This window comes from Ursus americanus, chromosome 10 (genome assembly GCF_024610735.1).
Source record: "Ursus americanus isolate L20-20 chromosome 10, mUrsAme1.1.p, whole genome shotgun sequence".
In the NCBI taxonomy this organism is placed as follows: domain Eukaryota; kingdom Metazoa; phylum Chordata; class Mammalia; order Carnivora; family Ursidae; genus Ursus; species Ursus americanus.
In genome coordinates this window covers 22,151,913-22,165,525 of record NC_142136.1, presented here as the reverse complement: position 1 = coordinate 22,165,525, position 13,613 = coordinate 22,151,913, and the positions used below count along the sequence as shown (strand labels likewise).

Sequence of the window (13,613 nt, the reverse complement as noted above, 5' to 3'; positions counted from 1 at the left end):
AAAATGGTATGTAGGAGAAATCATACTCTACAGTGATAGTAAGTAAGCAATAGTGATGAAGAATTAGAATATTTGAATAATATGTCCATGGAAATGACCAGAAATTTTCATGAAAAGACAAGGCATCCAATGAGAACCGAAAGTTGGAAAGGGAGGTGTTCAAGGGAGTATATGCAAGAAAATGTAATTGAGATAAGAAATAATTAATAACCATCATAGTAACACTCTATTCCCTGGCCTGGAAGTGACTGAGGAATTGCATATCTTTATGTCTATATCTGATTCTGTTTCTGTATCTGTATCTCTCATCTGGTCGTCTTTAACATCTGTTCCATGGAGCATGTTTGTACCATTTTATTATTTTTTTTTAAAGATTTATTTATTTGTTTGAGACAGAGAGAACAGGAGCGGGAGAGGGAGAGGGAGAATCTGGAGACTCCACGCCAAGCATGGAGCTCGACTCAGGGCTGGATCTCAGGACCATGAGATCACAACCTGGGCGGAAACCAAGAGTTGGACACCTAACCAACTGCGCCACCCAGGTGCCCTTCTACCATTTTAAAGATGAAGAAATTAAAGCATAGAAAATGTAGTGACTTGTTTAAGGTTGCAAATTAGTAATTTCAGTGTCTAGAGTTAGAATTGATTGTTTCTAGTCTGTTTCTAAAACCAATGCTTGCTCTCTACAGAAACTTAGCTTTCCTCAGTGATGCTTCTGGTGCTACTGGTGATAAAGGAGTATTAAAGAGGTAATCAAATTAGTTGGGGTAGAGGGCAGTGTGTAAACTGAATTATTTTACAAAAATATTAAATCCTGCACTTGCCAAACCAAGATGGGGAAGGTATTGCCCCTATCATATTGACACTGTATGTGATTACCCATTGTGTCATGGTTGGTGAAATCTATTTCCCCAACTCTGGATGTTAGGCTTATTCGTGTGATTTGTATTGCTCCTTAAGATGTTAATAGTGGTTATGCAATCAGAAGTTTGAAATGTATTTGTGCAGTTGCTTCTATGCTCTTGTAAATCTGCTGCTGTCACATGAAGAAATGGTCCAGATAACCCATTGATTGGAGGATGAGACATATGGAGCAGACATAAACTTTGGAGTCAAGCCAAGCTGAGACCAGCCTTTATTGATCAGTCTCCAGCCAATTTTCAGACAAATGGTTATTCAGACAAATGGAGACTAAATGGTTATTATTTCAAATAGTTGAGTTTTAAGATGGTTTGTTAAACAGAATTTTTGTGGAAATAGATGGTAGACACAGTCAACAGCAACATACTTCAACTGTAGAATCTCCACTTTAAAACTTGAATATATAAGAATTCCAAAAATTTTCTCAAGATAGGTTACTACTCCTTAAAAAAATATAAAACCACTGTTTTATATTATGCCATCTTTAAATTATTTTATACACCATGAAAATGTTAACTGTTCATCACATTTTTGCATATTTCATTCTGATCTATATTGCTTTAAATGCCGTAGAAGCTATATTCATAATCAGTCAAAACGTTGTATAGACATTTTAGTAATCTGTCCGCTTAAATCTGCAATCTTTAAACTACAAAAAATTTGGAGATTTTTTTGGAGTAGAGAAGCAAACTTTGCCTCATTACTTTCCTAAAAAAGTAGTTAAGAAAGAATGTGAGGGAACTGAAGTATGCAAAAGAATCCTATATTTATTAATCAAAAGGTGTGTCATCATTAACATAAATGAGCACCTGGAACCAAACACAGCCAAATTTGCATGGAACTGTGTGACTAGACGTACTGTACTCTTAGTTCTGGAAACAGAAACAGACATTCAAAGCATAAAAATTATTCACAAATTTTTCTATTCTTTCTTAAGTTCTCAAGTATTTATTTTGTGTGTGTGTGTGTATATGTGTGTATGTGTGTAACTGCAGCATTATAACACTTTAATATCAAATGAACACTTTCATTGAATGAGATGTAAACAAGAGTAATATCTCAAAATAACCAACTGTTACTATATTATATTCAACTATTTACTAAAACCATCCAAAAACTTGTTGTCTCCTAGCTTCTGACTAATTAGCAAAAACACGTACAGTTTCCTCTAGAATATGTTTATACCCAAAAATCCATCAAGCCTTTTTTTCTCTTACATAAATTTATTAATAATTTTCTTTAGAAAAAGAGTTTCTGCTTTCTCATAATTTACCTGATGTACTCAAGGTTATGCTTGATTTTAATAATGAATATCTGAACACTGTCGAAATCCACACTTTGGTTAAACAGACATCAAGGGATCTGGCATTCTTTGAATTAGTATATTTGCTAAGTTCATTTCCATTTTTTACTAACACCATTTATATGGCCCTTCTTAAGACCTAAGTGTTTTTTTAACTACTTGCAAATATTAGCTTATTTAATTAATGTGGTCTTCCTAACATCCCTATGAGTAACAAGAGAACTAATTCAGTGAATTCCAAAAACTACACAGGACAAAATAACACCAGACACAACTCCAGTTTTGCACTCTGAGTTGGATCAAAGTCAACAACCTTTTTTCGTAAATCTCATATAAGTAAATATTTTAGGCTTTATAGGCCACACAGTCTCTGTGGCAGTTAAAGTCACGTCTGCCAGCGTTTTGCCAAAACAGCGCTAGATAACATTGAATAAGTGGTCATTGCTCCAATAAAACTTGTTTTGCAAAGTGAGGTAATGGGCTAGGTGGAACCGGTGGGTCATAATTCGGTGTCCCCTAACTTAGATGGTAAGCACAGAATATGATTCTGGTAGTATGAAAGTGTAAAGGAAACTAATAACACTTGGCACTAAACACTCCAACCGTTGTTTCCTTGAGGCATTCTCCTTTTGGGGGAACTGAAAACATTCCATGCTCATTAAGTTAAAAAAAAAAAAAAGAAGTGATAAAAGAGAAAGCAAAATCGTACATGGTACCGTAGTTGAAAATAATGGAGTCATATCATTCTGTAATTTATATGTAAAGCCAAAACAAGCCCTCTTTTTTTTCATTTGCAATATATGAAAGGGATTCAAAGAAATGAAAGTTCATTTTGAAAAGAGGTGGTAGTTATATAAATATGAAATCATTTCCACAGGTCGTACCTGTGATTGTAGACAGTAATTTTGTCAGGATCTTTTCTGGACTTCGACAGAGTAGTTGTTAAAAGTGAAAAGATCACAACAAATCTTTTTCTAATCTTGAATTTTGAAAATACAGTAACTCAAAAACACTAACAGCAGGATAGTAGCACTACTTTTACATATGAAAGAGATCACATTTAGTCTCCCTATTGATGATAAATTTATGACTTCTGGTATATTTGGCTAGTGGAGAGGAATTGAACAGCATGGCCCTGGTAGAAAGAATTAAATACATCAGTATATTTATTATGCCAAGCAAGTGGAACAATTTACAGATTGGGAGCAGTGCAAAGTATTGTCATTCTGGGCAAGAGCAACATCTATCATCTTACACAGAAATAGAACGTTCTGTTCAGAGTGTTTTAGCCTTGGCTCTCAGTTCCTAAGATAAATCTCAACCCAGTACAAGTCAGTGGTAGGATTACAGCAGAGAGCATAATAGAGGCTTGACAATGCAGTGATTAGTTAATTAACCTGAGTACTCAGAGACCATTCCATCTGATAGAATGAATAGAAAACAAACTGGATATGCAAATGTTTCCTATATTTGAAATGATTCACATTATAAAATAACCCTGGCAATGGATAATGAAAGTAATAAATGTACGTGTTCTTTACATGTATTTTAAGTCTCAGTACTTTGGGTCATGTTAAGAGTCATATAATTCAATTTGTGGAAAATGAAAAAAAAAATAGATTGTTCACGTTACTCAATAAATTATGTATGACCAAGTGACAAATTCCCTTAGGCTTTCATTATGTTAATATAATTAACAAAGACACTCTTGGATTGCTTTACAATTAATTGTTTACGTGTCTATGTCCCTTGAAAGAACTAGAGCTACTTGAAAATACAAATTGTATCCATTGGAATTTGTATACCTAATACCATAGTTGGCATAGCATACATCCAGTATTTAGTAAGTAATTGTAAAATTACTTCAATTAAATATAATTTTTTGTTCTTGTTTTGGAAATGATACAATGGTATATATGGAAAACACTCTTTTTCTATTTCTGATTCCAAGTTAGTTAGAAAGTTAGTTATATGTCTAGGAATTTTTTGTTTAAAGTAGCAGTTGAGAAGCACTGTCTTTTGCACCATTTTCTATGACACCAAGTAAAAGATCAACTCATGAATCCTAGACATTCAGATACATAAGCTATGAAATTTCAAAACCAAGAAAGAATTTCTACTATCCATATGATAAAAATTAAATCAAAATATTCTTATCCAGGCTTTCTCTCAAGTCAAAATAGTGTTTTGTTTTAAAACATTAATTCATCTGGAAAAAAAACAAAAACAAAAAACTGTTCCCAGAGAGCCAGTGTTGTGGGTTTGAGTAAATAGTTCACTAAGTAGATGCATGAACCACAAAATGCACAGGCAGACCACCCAATATACTAGTGTAAATACTAGAGGAAAAATTGTGTTGAATTTAATGTATTTTAGTAAATTGAAGAGTTCAGATTGTTTTTTTGTAAATACCAGAAACATCACCGCCTAATTTTAAGTGTAAGCACATATAGGATAAGTGAGAAAGTGACTTTTCATTCACTGATAGATCTTCAGATAATTAGTTTTGGTTGTGGCATTATTCAAAATGTAGTGCCAGCAGAGGACCTGAACAGATATTTTTCCAAAGAAAACGTACAAATAGCCAATAGGTACATGAAAATAGTGCTTAACATCACTAATCATCAGGAAAAGATGACTCAAAACCACAGTGAGCTATCACCTCACACCTGTTAGATGGCTGTTATTAAAAAGACAAAAGATAACAGGTGTTAGGGAGGTTGGAGAAAAGGGAACCATTGTAGGTCGGAATGCAAATTTGGACAGCCAATGTGGAAAATAATGTAGAGATTCCTCAAAAAATTATTCATCCATAAAAAGAAGAAAATCCTGGCTTTGACTCAGGTCCTGATCTCAGAGTCCTGAGATCGAGCCCCCCATTGGGCTCTGTGCAGAATCTGCTTCAATTTCTCTCTCCATCTCCCTCTGCCCCTCCCCACCCCAGGCTCTCTCTCTCAAATAAAAATAAATAAATCTTTAAAAAAGAAAGAAGAAGAAAATCCTGCCATTTGCAGCAACATGGATGGATGTTGAGGGCATTACCAGCAAAATACATCTGAGAAACACAAATACTGCATGATCTCACTGATACGTGAATCCTGAAAACCAAACTCCTAGAAAGAGTAGATTGGTGATTGCCAGGGCTGGGGGGGTTGGGAAAAATCAGGAGATAATGGTCAGAGTACAAACTAACCTTTATAAGATGAATAAGTTCTAGGGACTTAATGTACAACATGGTGACTATTGTTAATAATATATACTTAAAATCTTAGATACTTATGTATACTTAATACTTAAAATCTAAAATACTTAAGATTTTAAATGTTCTCATCACTCACACACAGGTCATTATGTGAGGTGATGGATGTGTTAACTAACATTATTTTGGTAATCCTTTCTCAATATATATGTGCATCAAATTACCTTAAATTACACAGGATTATGTGTCAGTTATATCTCAATAAAGCTGAGAATAAAAGCCACCAGAATGGGATACAGAGGAAATGTACAATGTCATGATGTAATTTCAGTAATTTTTTTAATTCCTAAATTGGATAGGTCATCTAATGGCCTGAGTTTGCTCACAATCAAGACAGGTGCAGGTATGCAAATAAATAAATTACATAAAGTCATAATGTGTGTTAGAAAAGACATTGGCAGAAATCAAAATAATTTTGTTGAATAACAGCAAGCAAAACTTTTTTTTTTTTTGCATTTTATGACCTTTTCTAAAGTTTTTTCATAAGCAATATAAAGATGTAAAAAGAGTATGGGCTGTAAGTAATGGACCAGAGTGTGAGTTCACCACTTACTATGTATATAAACTTGGACATAGTGAATTATATTACTTTAATATCTTTGAGCCTGTCCTCACTAATTTGTGAAAAAAGGAAAAAAAAAACACATTTTCTTGCTTCATTATGACACATTATTTAGGAAATGTATCAAAAGACATGTATAGGCTCATTAAAATGGTAATCACTGTAAGTTTTAAAATATTTTATTGATGCTATTCATACTAAAAACATAAGGTGGATATCATCAAGATCACACAGGTTAATGACATAGTGCAAGTTATGACTCAAAAAATCCTGAAAATACTCCAGTGGTATAGGAAAAGTGAAAGTTATTTGGACAGAAAAAAATAAAAATATGTGAGCCAAGTTAAGCTGTTAAAATAATAGTAAATATCAGGCGGAGGCAGGCACGCGGTGGGCAGGCCTGTTGGGGGTGGGTGCACGTGGGTCTCCCAGCTGCCAGCCCTACCTGAGGAGAGAGGTCATCAGAGGAGCCCGCCGCCCCCTGTAACGCCAGCAGCACTGTAGCTTTGAGGTTTGAGTCCTGGGCTGCAGCCATGGCCTACTGCCCGCAGGAAGGGAAAGAGTGAATCCTGTCTGGAACCTATGATGGCCGTGAAACTCCAAGCAGTCCAGAGCTGGTGCATGATGATCCCAAGAATCCTAACGAGCACGGATTGATCTTGCCGATTGGAGACATTAACTGGAACTGCCCGTGGGAGTGGCCCCTGTGGGGAATGGCCAGTATCCTCAGAAGAAGGAAGAGGAGGAGAAGCCAGCAGAACATTTAGAGCAGAAAGCTACCACTGAGGCCCCTGCAACCAAAGAAGAGCAGGGGTCAAGCTAATGACCACTAGGCGTTGGGCTCCAGTCCTGCTTCAGAGTGATATAAACCTTTCGCAAAATGCCTTTTGGTCATTCTCTGATAAAGTCTCTTTCCCCTATTGTTCCTTGCACCGTAATGTACAAAATAACTTATTTTGATCATCAGGGGTCTTGGTCCTTTGACATATTCACTGAAAAAAAATATATGTGTTTCTTACATAAACCTATAGCTGTCAGTCTTGAATTCTCTTCTCAGATTACTCTGAACTTTAAAATAATATGCTGACTGTGCTCAGCAACAAAAAAATCATTATCTGGGAGTGTCTTGTGAATGAGCTGATTTAATTTGATGGATTATATCCCTTTTAGTAGATTTTATACCCCTTTGGGAAATGAAATAGAAGCAGAAACCTCTTCCTTTAAAAATGCTGGAGTGAGGCCATTCCTAATACAGGAGGCAGGTAAATGATCAGATACTTCTTTCTTAAGAACATTCTTGACCTTGAGTACATGAGGAGATACTATATTTTCATTTCCGATACATTTTAGTTTCCATTTTCACATTGAACTTCAGGTTTTCTGTTTTGGAAGTTGGAGCTTTGGACCCTCAGAGTCACAGTCCCTTTCTGAGTGAAGAGAAAGGCTGGTTTTGCTGTTCTTGTGATTCCAAAAGCTCAGGTTTGGGGCTTGTGTTCACACTGGCTCTGTCTGTGTCAGATGCAATGTTCTTGAAAGGTGGGGACTTAGTCGTTACCAAAGTAACAGCCAAGAGAAGAAATGATGTGGATTAAGTAGTCAATTAAAAGGAAAGCACGATTTTTACCTGGAAAAAATATAATAAGTATCAGATATAAATACTCAAACAATAAAGAAAAGAGAAGTAAAGTGCAGGAATTTTGTAAACCTGGGATAGAGATCCAGTTTTTGGGAATATACGCACATCTAGCCACTAGTTACAACAGTGTAGGGAAAATGATGACATAAATGCATAGACAGATTTGAGAAATAATGTTAAGGTAGAATGAATGTGTTGGGCTCAAGAAATAGGGAATAGAATAATTCCTGATACATGAGTTCTCTGAGAAAGAAGTTTTCTAAAGGAATAGGTAAGATATATAGAAAACATAAAAGAGCTAAATGAGTTTTGAAATGGGCTTTTTCAGTGTTGGGCCAGACCCTGTGTGTGTGTGTGTGTGTGTATGTGTGTGTGTGTGTGTGTGTGTGTGTGTGTGTGTGTGTGTATGTGTGTGTATACAGGGGTGGGGGGAATATTTGATACATTTGATGTCAAGTTTAGGACTATTCAATAGAATAAAACACAATTGAAAAAAATTTAAGTATATTGAATGCCATTTCAGCCATGCATTTTCTATGCATTGGTTTTCACTATTGTCAAACGTTTGTAATCAAAGTGATTGAGACTTTTACTGGTATCAACTAAAATAAATGAAACACATTTTTCTCTTGATAAATGTTGATAGGTTAAAAGTACAAATATGATAGTTTTTCCTCCTAAAAAGATGAAGGGTAGATTTTTGTTTCTGTTAGTCCATGTAACAGAGAAGAGAACTGCTGGCGGCTTCTGTACTGCGGTTTCAGATGGTCATTGAACATCCTTTTACTTAATTTATTCTCATTGCTTCTGGCCCAGTTCTGTCATTGACTTGAAAGACTTTTCATATAAATGACACTAATGCTCTTTCACACTGAGTGCTGGCAGCTCACATAGGAATATCATCTGGAAAGTTTTTTTTTTTTTTATCAACTTTTGATTTGTTTTATATGAGAATTGCAAGTGAGTTCACTATGAGTTATTCTTAAAGTCTGAGAGGAATAAATCAAAAATATCACTGTTGGAATAAAAAGTAATAGAAAAAATAGAAATATATTTTGGATCATTTGTATTTTATTTTATAACTAAATTTTAATGTAAAATTATGAAGTGAATATTTATTTAATCAGCATTTACATCATGCTTTTGAATGAATAAACCACACACAAGCACACACACAAGTGCATATGTCTAATAACAGAAAACAGCACAAAATATTACAAAATTACATAGTAAAGATCCCTATGACATACTAATATACCCTCTCCCGAGAGGCAGATGTTAATGGTTCTTGTTGATCCTTTGGAAATAATAGTATAGCATCCCCCAGAAGGGATTTGAATGTGTTTCTTCCTATTTTAAATGGAAAGGAAGTTATTCTAAACTGTGTGCTTTTTATTTGAAAAAATATTATCAATTCTAACTCATAGATTTGGTCTCCTGGGCTGTCAACCCATTAGGTTACACCATGAGCCCATTATAAGGTGTCCTACAAGGCTATAATTGACTGGTGTAATTGAAGCATTAAATATTATTTAAGCAATTTTTTTGTTGTCTGTAAAATTTGAAAAATAGTATGTAACTCAAAACGTTTCTGAAAATCTTTGAAAAAATGTCCAACTCAGCCTTAGTTAACTCCCAAATTCGACTTCTGTTGTAAAGCACATTCTCAAGGAGCTAAGAGCCAACTATATTGTTCTTAAGCCCTTATGAGCCTCACACCCATAGGAAAACATGCAAAATTGCACCTGGAGGACTAGTTTAATGCTACAATCTTAATGAATTCCATCACGAACTACAACTAGGTTTACCTTGCCTTCAGTGGAAGTTACAACTGCCCTGGCCATCCGTAATCCTCTTCATTCTAAAATTTACTCAGAAATTGGTTATTTCCACTGCAGTATCAACCACATGTATGGCTTGCTGTTCTTTTGCTTTTTACCCTCTTAAACGGTAAGCATGTTTTCTGCTCACTTCCTCGAGTCTGTCATGGTCAAACTAAAAATTTTGTCATCAAACAAATACCATCTACAATTATATACTTTGAAATATTTCACTCTTTTTTGCACTTATTTCTTTCAGGTCACCTTTTCAGGGTGCTTTATTAAATTGTACCTCAAGGTCTCCCCAGAATCATGACATATTCATGGATTCCAACACTTTTTTTTTTCTGTTACTATTTTCATTTTCCTGGTGTTTTTTGTTTTTTTGTCCAGACTAAAATTTGTGACTTATAAGAACAGTTACATAGTTGCAAATTATCTGATCCCCTTATTTCATTTTTTTCCTTACTTGAGATGAAACTCAATCTTTGTATAAATCCTACAATTTACTTTGTCTAGGCGATCATTGAAAGAAAACAACCATGTTATAATTTAAATTCTTAATTTCACACTTAAATTTGGATTTGGTATTTCTAAAAATACTTTTTTTCCCGTAAAAGTCGGTGAGAGAAGTTCTTCATGAATGTTTTCACATTCCTTCATGGTCCAGGATTTGGGCATAAAAAGAACTGGCAGACTTGGTAAAAAGTGATTGTGCAGTAAATATGCCTTGGAAACTAGAGATTGTGTATTTCTTAGAAATGATTTATAAACTTACCTCCCAAGAACCAGTTACTTACAGTGCAGTGAAGTGAAGCTAGAGACTTTTTTCCTTTCCGCTATGCACCCCCCCTCATGGAGATTCATTTATATTCCAAAGTGAAGGTGCTAATGAATGCTAGTAACTTATTCTACTGTATACTGGACTAATGGTATTCCATTGTCTACTGGTGGAAAACACACACACACACACACACACACACACACACACACACACACACCTACTTCATATCCAACCTGGTGAGATAAACTAATACCAGTTTCCCAACTTTTGAGTCTGTTACCAAATATTGATACTAAATACAGTATCAGTGAGGTTCTAGCTGGAAAAATGATTCACTTGGGGTGTTTTAAGTAGTAAGAGAATCAGAGAATCTTAAACAATCATTGTAAGGGCTAGATGAGTGAGAGGTGGAAATCTAAGTGTTTAGAAAGTGCCTAAATTTCTAGGAACCTACAACTGGTGTCTAACCTACCACACCAATGAAACAAATCATTCACAGGAACTCAACCAGAAACTAAAAGTTCTATCTTGCTTAGTGCCAATGCATTTTCCTTTAACTACAGCTGGAAAATAATGTCTTCTCTTCTGTTTTCAAATTTTGCACAACATGTCTCAATCTAGCCTGAAGGCCTGCTTTCAAGGAATACTGGGATGCACAGTTCTCAGCCTTCTCTTGCGTGGTGCACCAGTGTGTGTAAGATGAATGGAGGCGAACAATTCAGGACACACTGATTTTTTGACAAACAGCTTAATGCTAATGTTGCTGGCCTGTGAAATTTCTTATGCACTTAGCTTTTTTTCATTTTCTCTCTCCACTCTCTTCTCTGTTTGCCAGAGGGATTAAAGAGGAGTCAGTATATCCAGTACCCAGTACTGCACACAAAATAAGGTCAAGCTTAAATCTCAGGATATGCCATTTCCCTGTAGAAATGTGGTCTGTTTGTCCTTTTCTTGAAAGGTAACAATTGGAACTTCTCTCTCCATTTCCTTTACATGCTGCATGACTGCCAATGCCTTTAATAGCCTTTCATTAAATATTATTGTATACAGATTAAGATGCCTTTCATTTCATCAAAAACACAGCCTATATCATGTATTTTATTTTCATAATGGTGTGTGTGTTGGGGGCAGGGGTGATACCTATGAAAAGAATGGGGGAAATGCAACATTTTAGTGAGGCAAGCAGAAAACTGCCTTTATTCCTTTTTTCAATAACTGATGCTCCTCTGAGTACTGTTCTAGCCCCAATGGAGATTCTGTTGGAATTTTACTAGTATCCTGATCCTCAATGTAAATTTTTCCCTAAATACCCTATTAATTCCTTCTTAATGCTTGTATCATATCTGAAACATATCTTATGGTTTCAGAGTCCTTTATAGTTTTCATTAACTTTCCACTAGCAGATTTTCATGTCCTTGGATCTCACTGTAAGTATAACCTTGGATCTTGCAGTAGTACACTGTAGGGAACTTTAGTTCTTCTTTACCCACCAAGTGGGGTAGGGAGTATAGGTTTTAGGTTCTTCTGAAGAGAATTTATTTTTCTTACTTTATTAGTGTTTGATCCTTCAGTCCCTTCTTCAACCTGGTCTCATTCAAATTCTATCCATCCAGCAATTCTTAAAATTACCTAAATTTGAAATTAAACCTTACCAATCTTCCAGGATAATCATTTAAGAATTCTCTTAATTTAAATTACTTTTTGATGGAGTGGTTATGTGTTGTACAAAAATTGTTCAATTATTTTTATGTAATTTGATTTAATTTACATATTTAAACTTTTGACCCTTATTTTCTTTGCCTCCTCTTTTCTAATTCTTTGTATATTTATTACTATAATTCTAGATATTATCAGTATATCCAGCCAGTATAGCTCCACCCTCCTCATTTAACCTTAGTCAGTATCATCTCAATAAATATTTTCTAGATAGCTATTAATTATTTGTCTTAAAATATTTGCTGCAAAGTTTTATGTAAAAGAAAAAACCATAATGACCACCAGGATTTAAATCATGTAGTAGAGTCTCCTCCTCAGAGCACAGTAATATCAACCACATCCATCTAATACTCTTTTCACAGACCTAACGTTCTTTTACCAGCTCAGTTACTCCGTCAGCTCCATCATCCTTTGTTGATGGGGGCACTTAATTCAGTATGTAATTTTTACAAGATGAATTTTGGTCAGCCCTGTAGGTGTTTACTCAGTCGGGGGCTTCAAGTCACCTTCCAAATACATATTTTTTTCTTGGGAATTTTTTTTATATAAATGTTTATATAAATGTGGTTTTAACTTCATTTGTTGAGTGAATTAGAAGTTCCTTTATTACAACAAGTAACTGTCATAGATTAAAATAATGCTTTATAAACCAACAATCATTAAAATTACTGCATTGTTTTCTATTCCTTCTCAAAAGAAACAACATTTTCTCATGTACCTAACATATCTCATAAACAAGGAGGGTGAGTAGAAGCCATTGTTTAGCAAATTCTGCATTCCGAGTTTGGGATATAACTGTGTCTCAGATGTCAAAGTGGAGCTTAAATAGCCCTGGCTTTTAGGTATCATGATGCAACACTTCTATGCACCCCAATTCAGTGCCACTCGTTGTTTTTTTCCAACCCCAAAAGATTGCACCCCGGAAAAGGATAAATTCCCTTTTAAAATGAACTACCTGGAAGGTTATAGAACAGTGATCAAGTCCACAACATTTAGTGACTTTCTGCCATAAGTTAGGTTTGTTAAGTTTCCCATAAACTTATTTGATCTAACTCTCACGTACATCCTTCACCAATAGTGACCTTTAAAAACATTCAGTTCCATAGCTCCTACAATATTCATAAACCTTTATGGGTGATGAAACAAGAACGTTCACAGCTTATTGATGAATATGATATTCCATGAGAGTCATTATTATGTGATGAGTCCATTCAAATAGTGCTTTGTATTCTCTTCAAGCTGATTTTCTGACATGGGATGTCTCCTGGAACACAGCTCTATTGTCCTTATTTACAGTTTTTTAAAAAATTTTTTAGTGAGCTTCCAGGGATCTTATTTCAGCCTTACTTGATTGGGCAAGGTCAGCGCCTAACATCCCTAAGAACACTTGAAGCACATGGACCAGGGCTGATTAAAAACATCACGTGTACTGTTGACATTATATATTAATGGCATTAGTACTATAGAAATATGGTGTGAATCAAAAGATACTGTATGTGCCATGAGCTGCTCAACTGTGTATATTTTAACCACTCCTCCCCCAGTTTATCTGTTTGAGGAAGATACCATAACCTTCTTATTAAAGTCCTTTGTGTTAACTTTGGAGAACAGT

The 13,613-nt window shown here is 35.0% G+C and overlaps 1 long non-coding RNA gene and 1 pseudogene across 1 annotated transcript in view; both read left to right on the top strand.

Annotated features, from left to right (window-relative positions):
• The window catches only part of LOC123801122 (uncharacterized), a 220,882-nt gene that overhangs the window by 65,896 nt on the left and 141,373 nt on the right, over positions 1-13,613 (top strand). The window lies entirely within an intron of this gene.
• Positions 6,579-6,975, top strand: LOC123801120 (mitochondrial intermembrane space import and assembly protein 40 pseudogene; annotated as a pseudogene).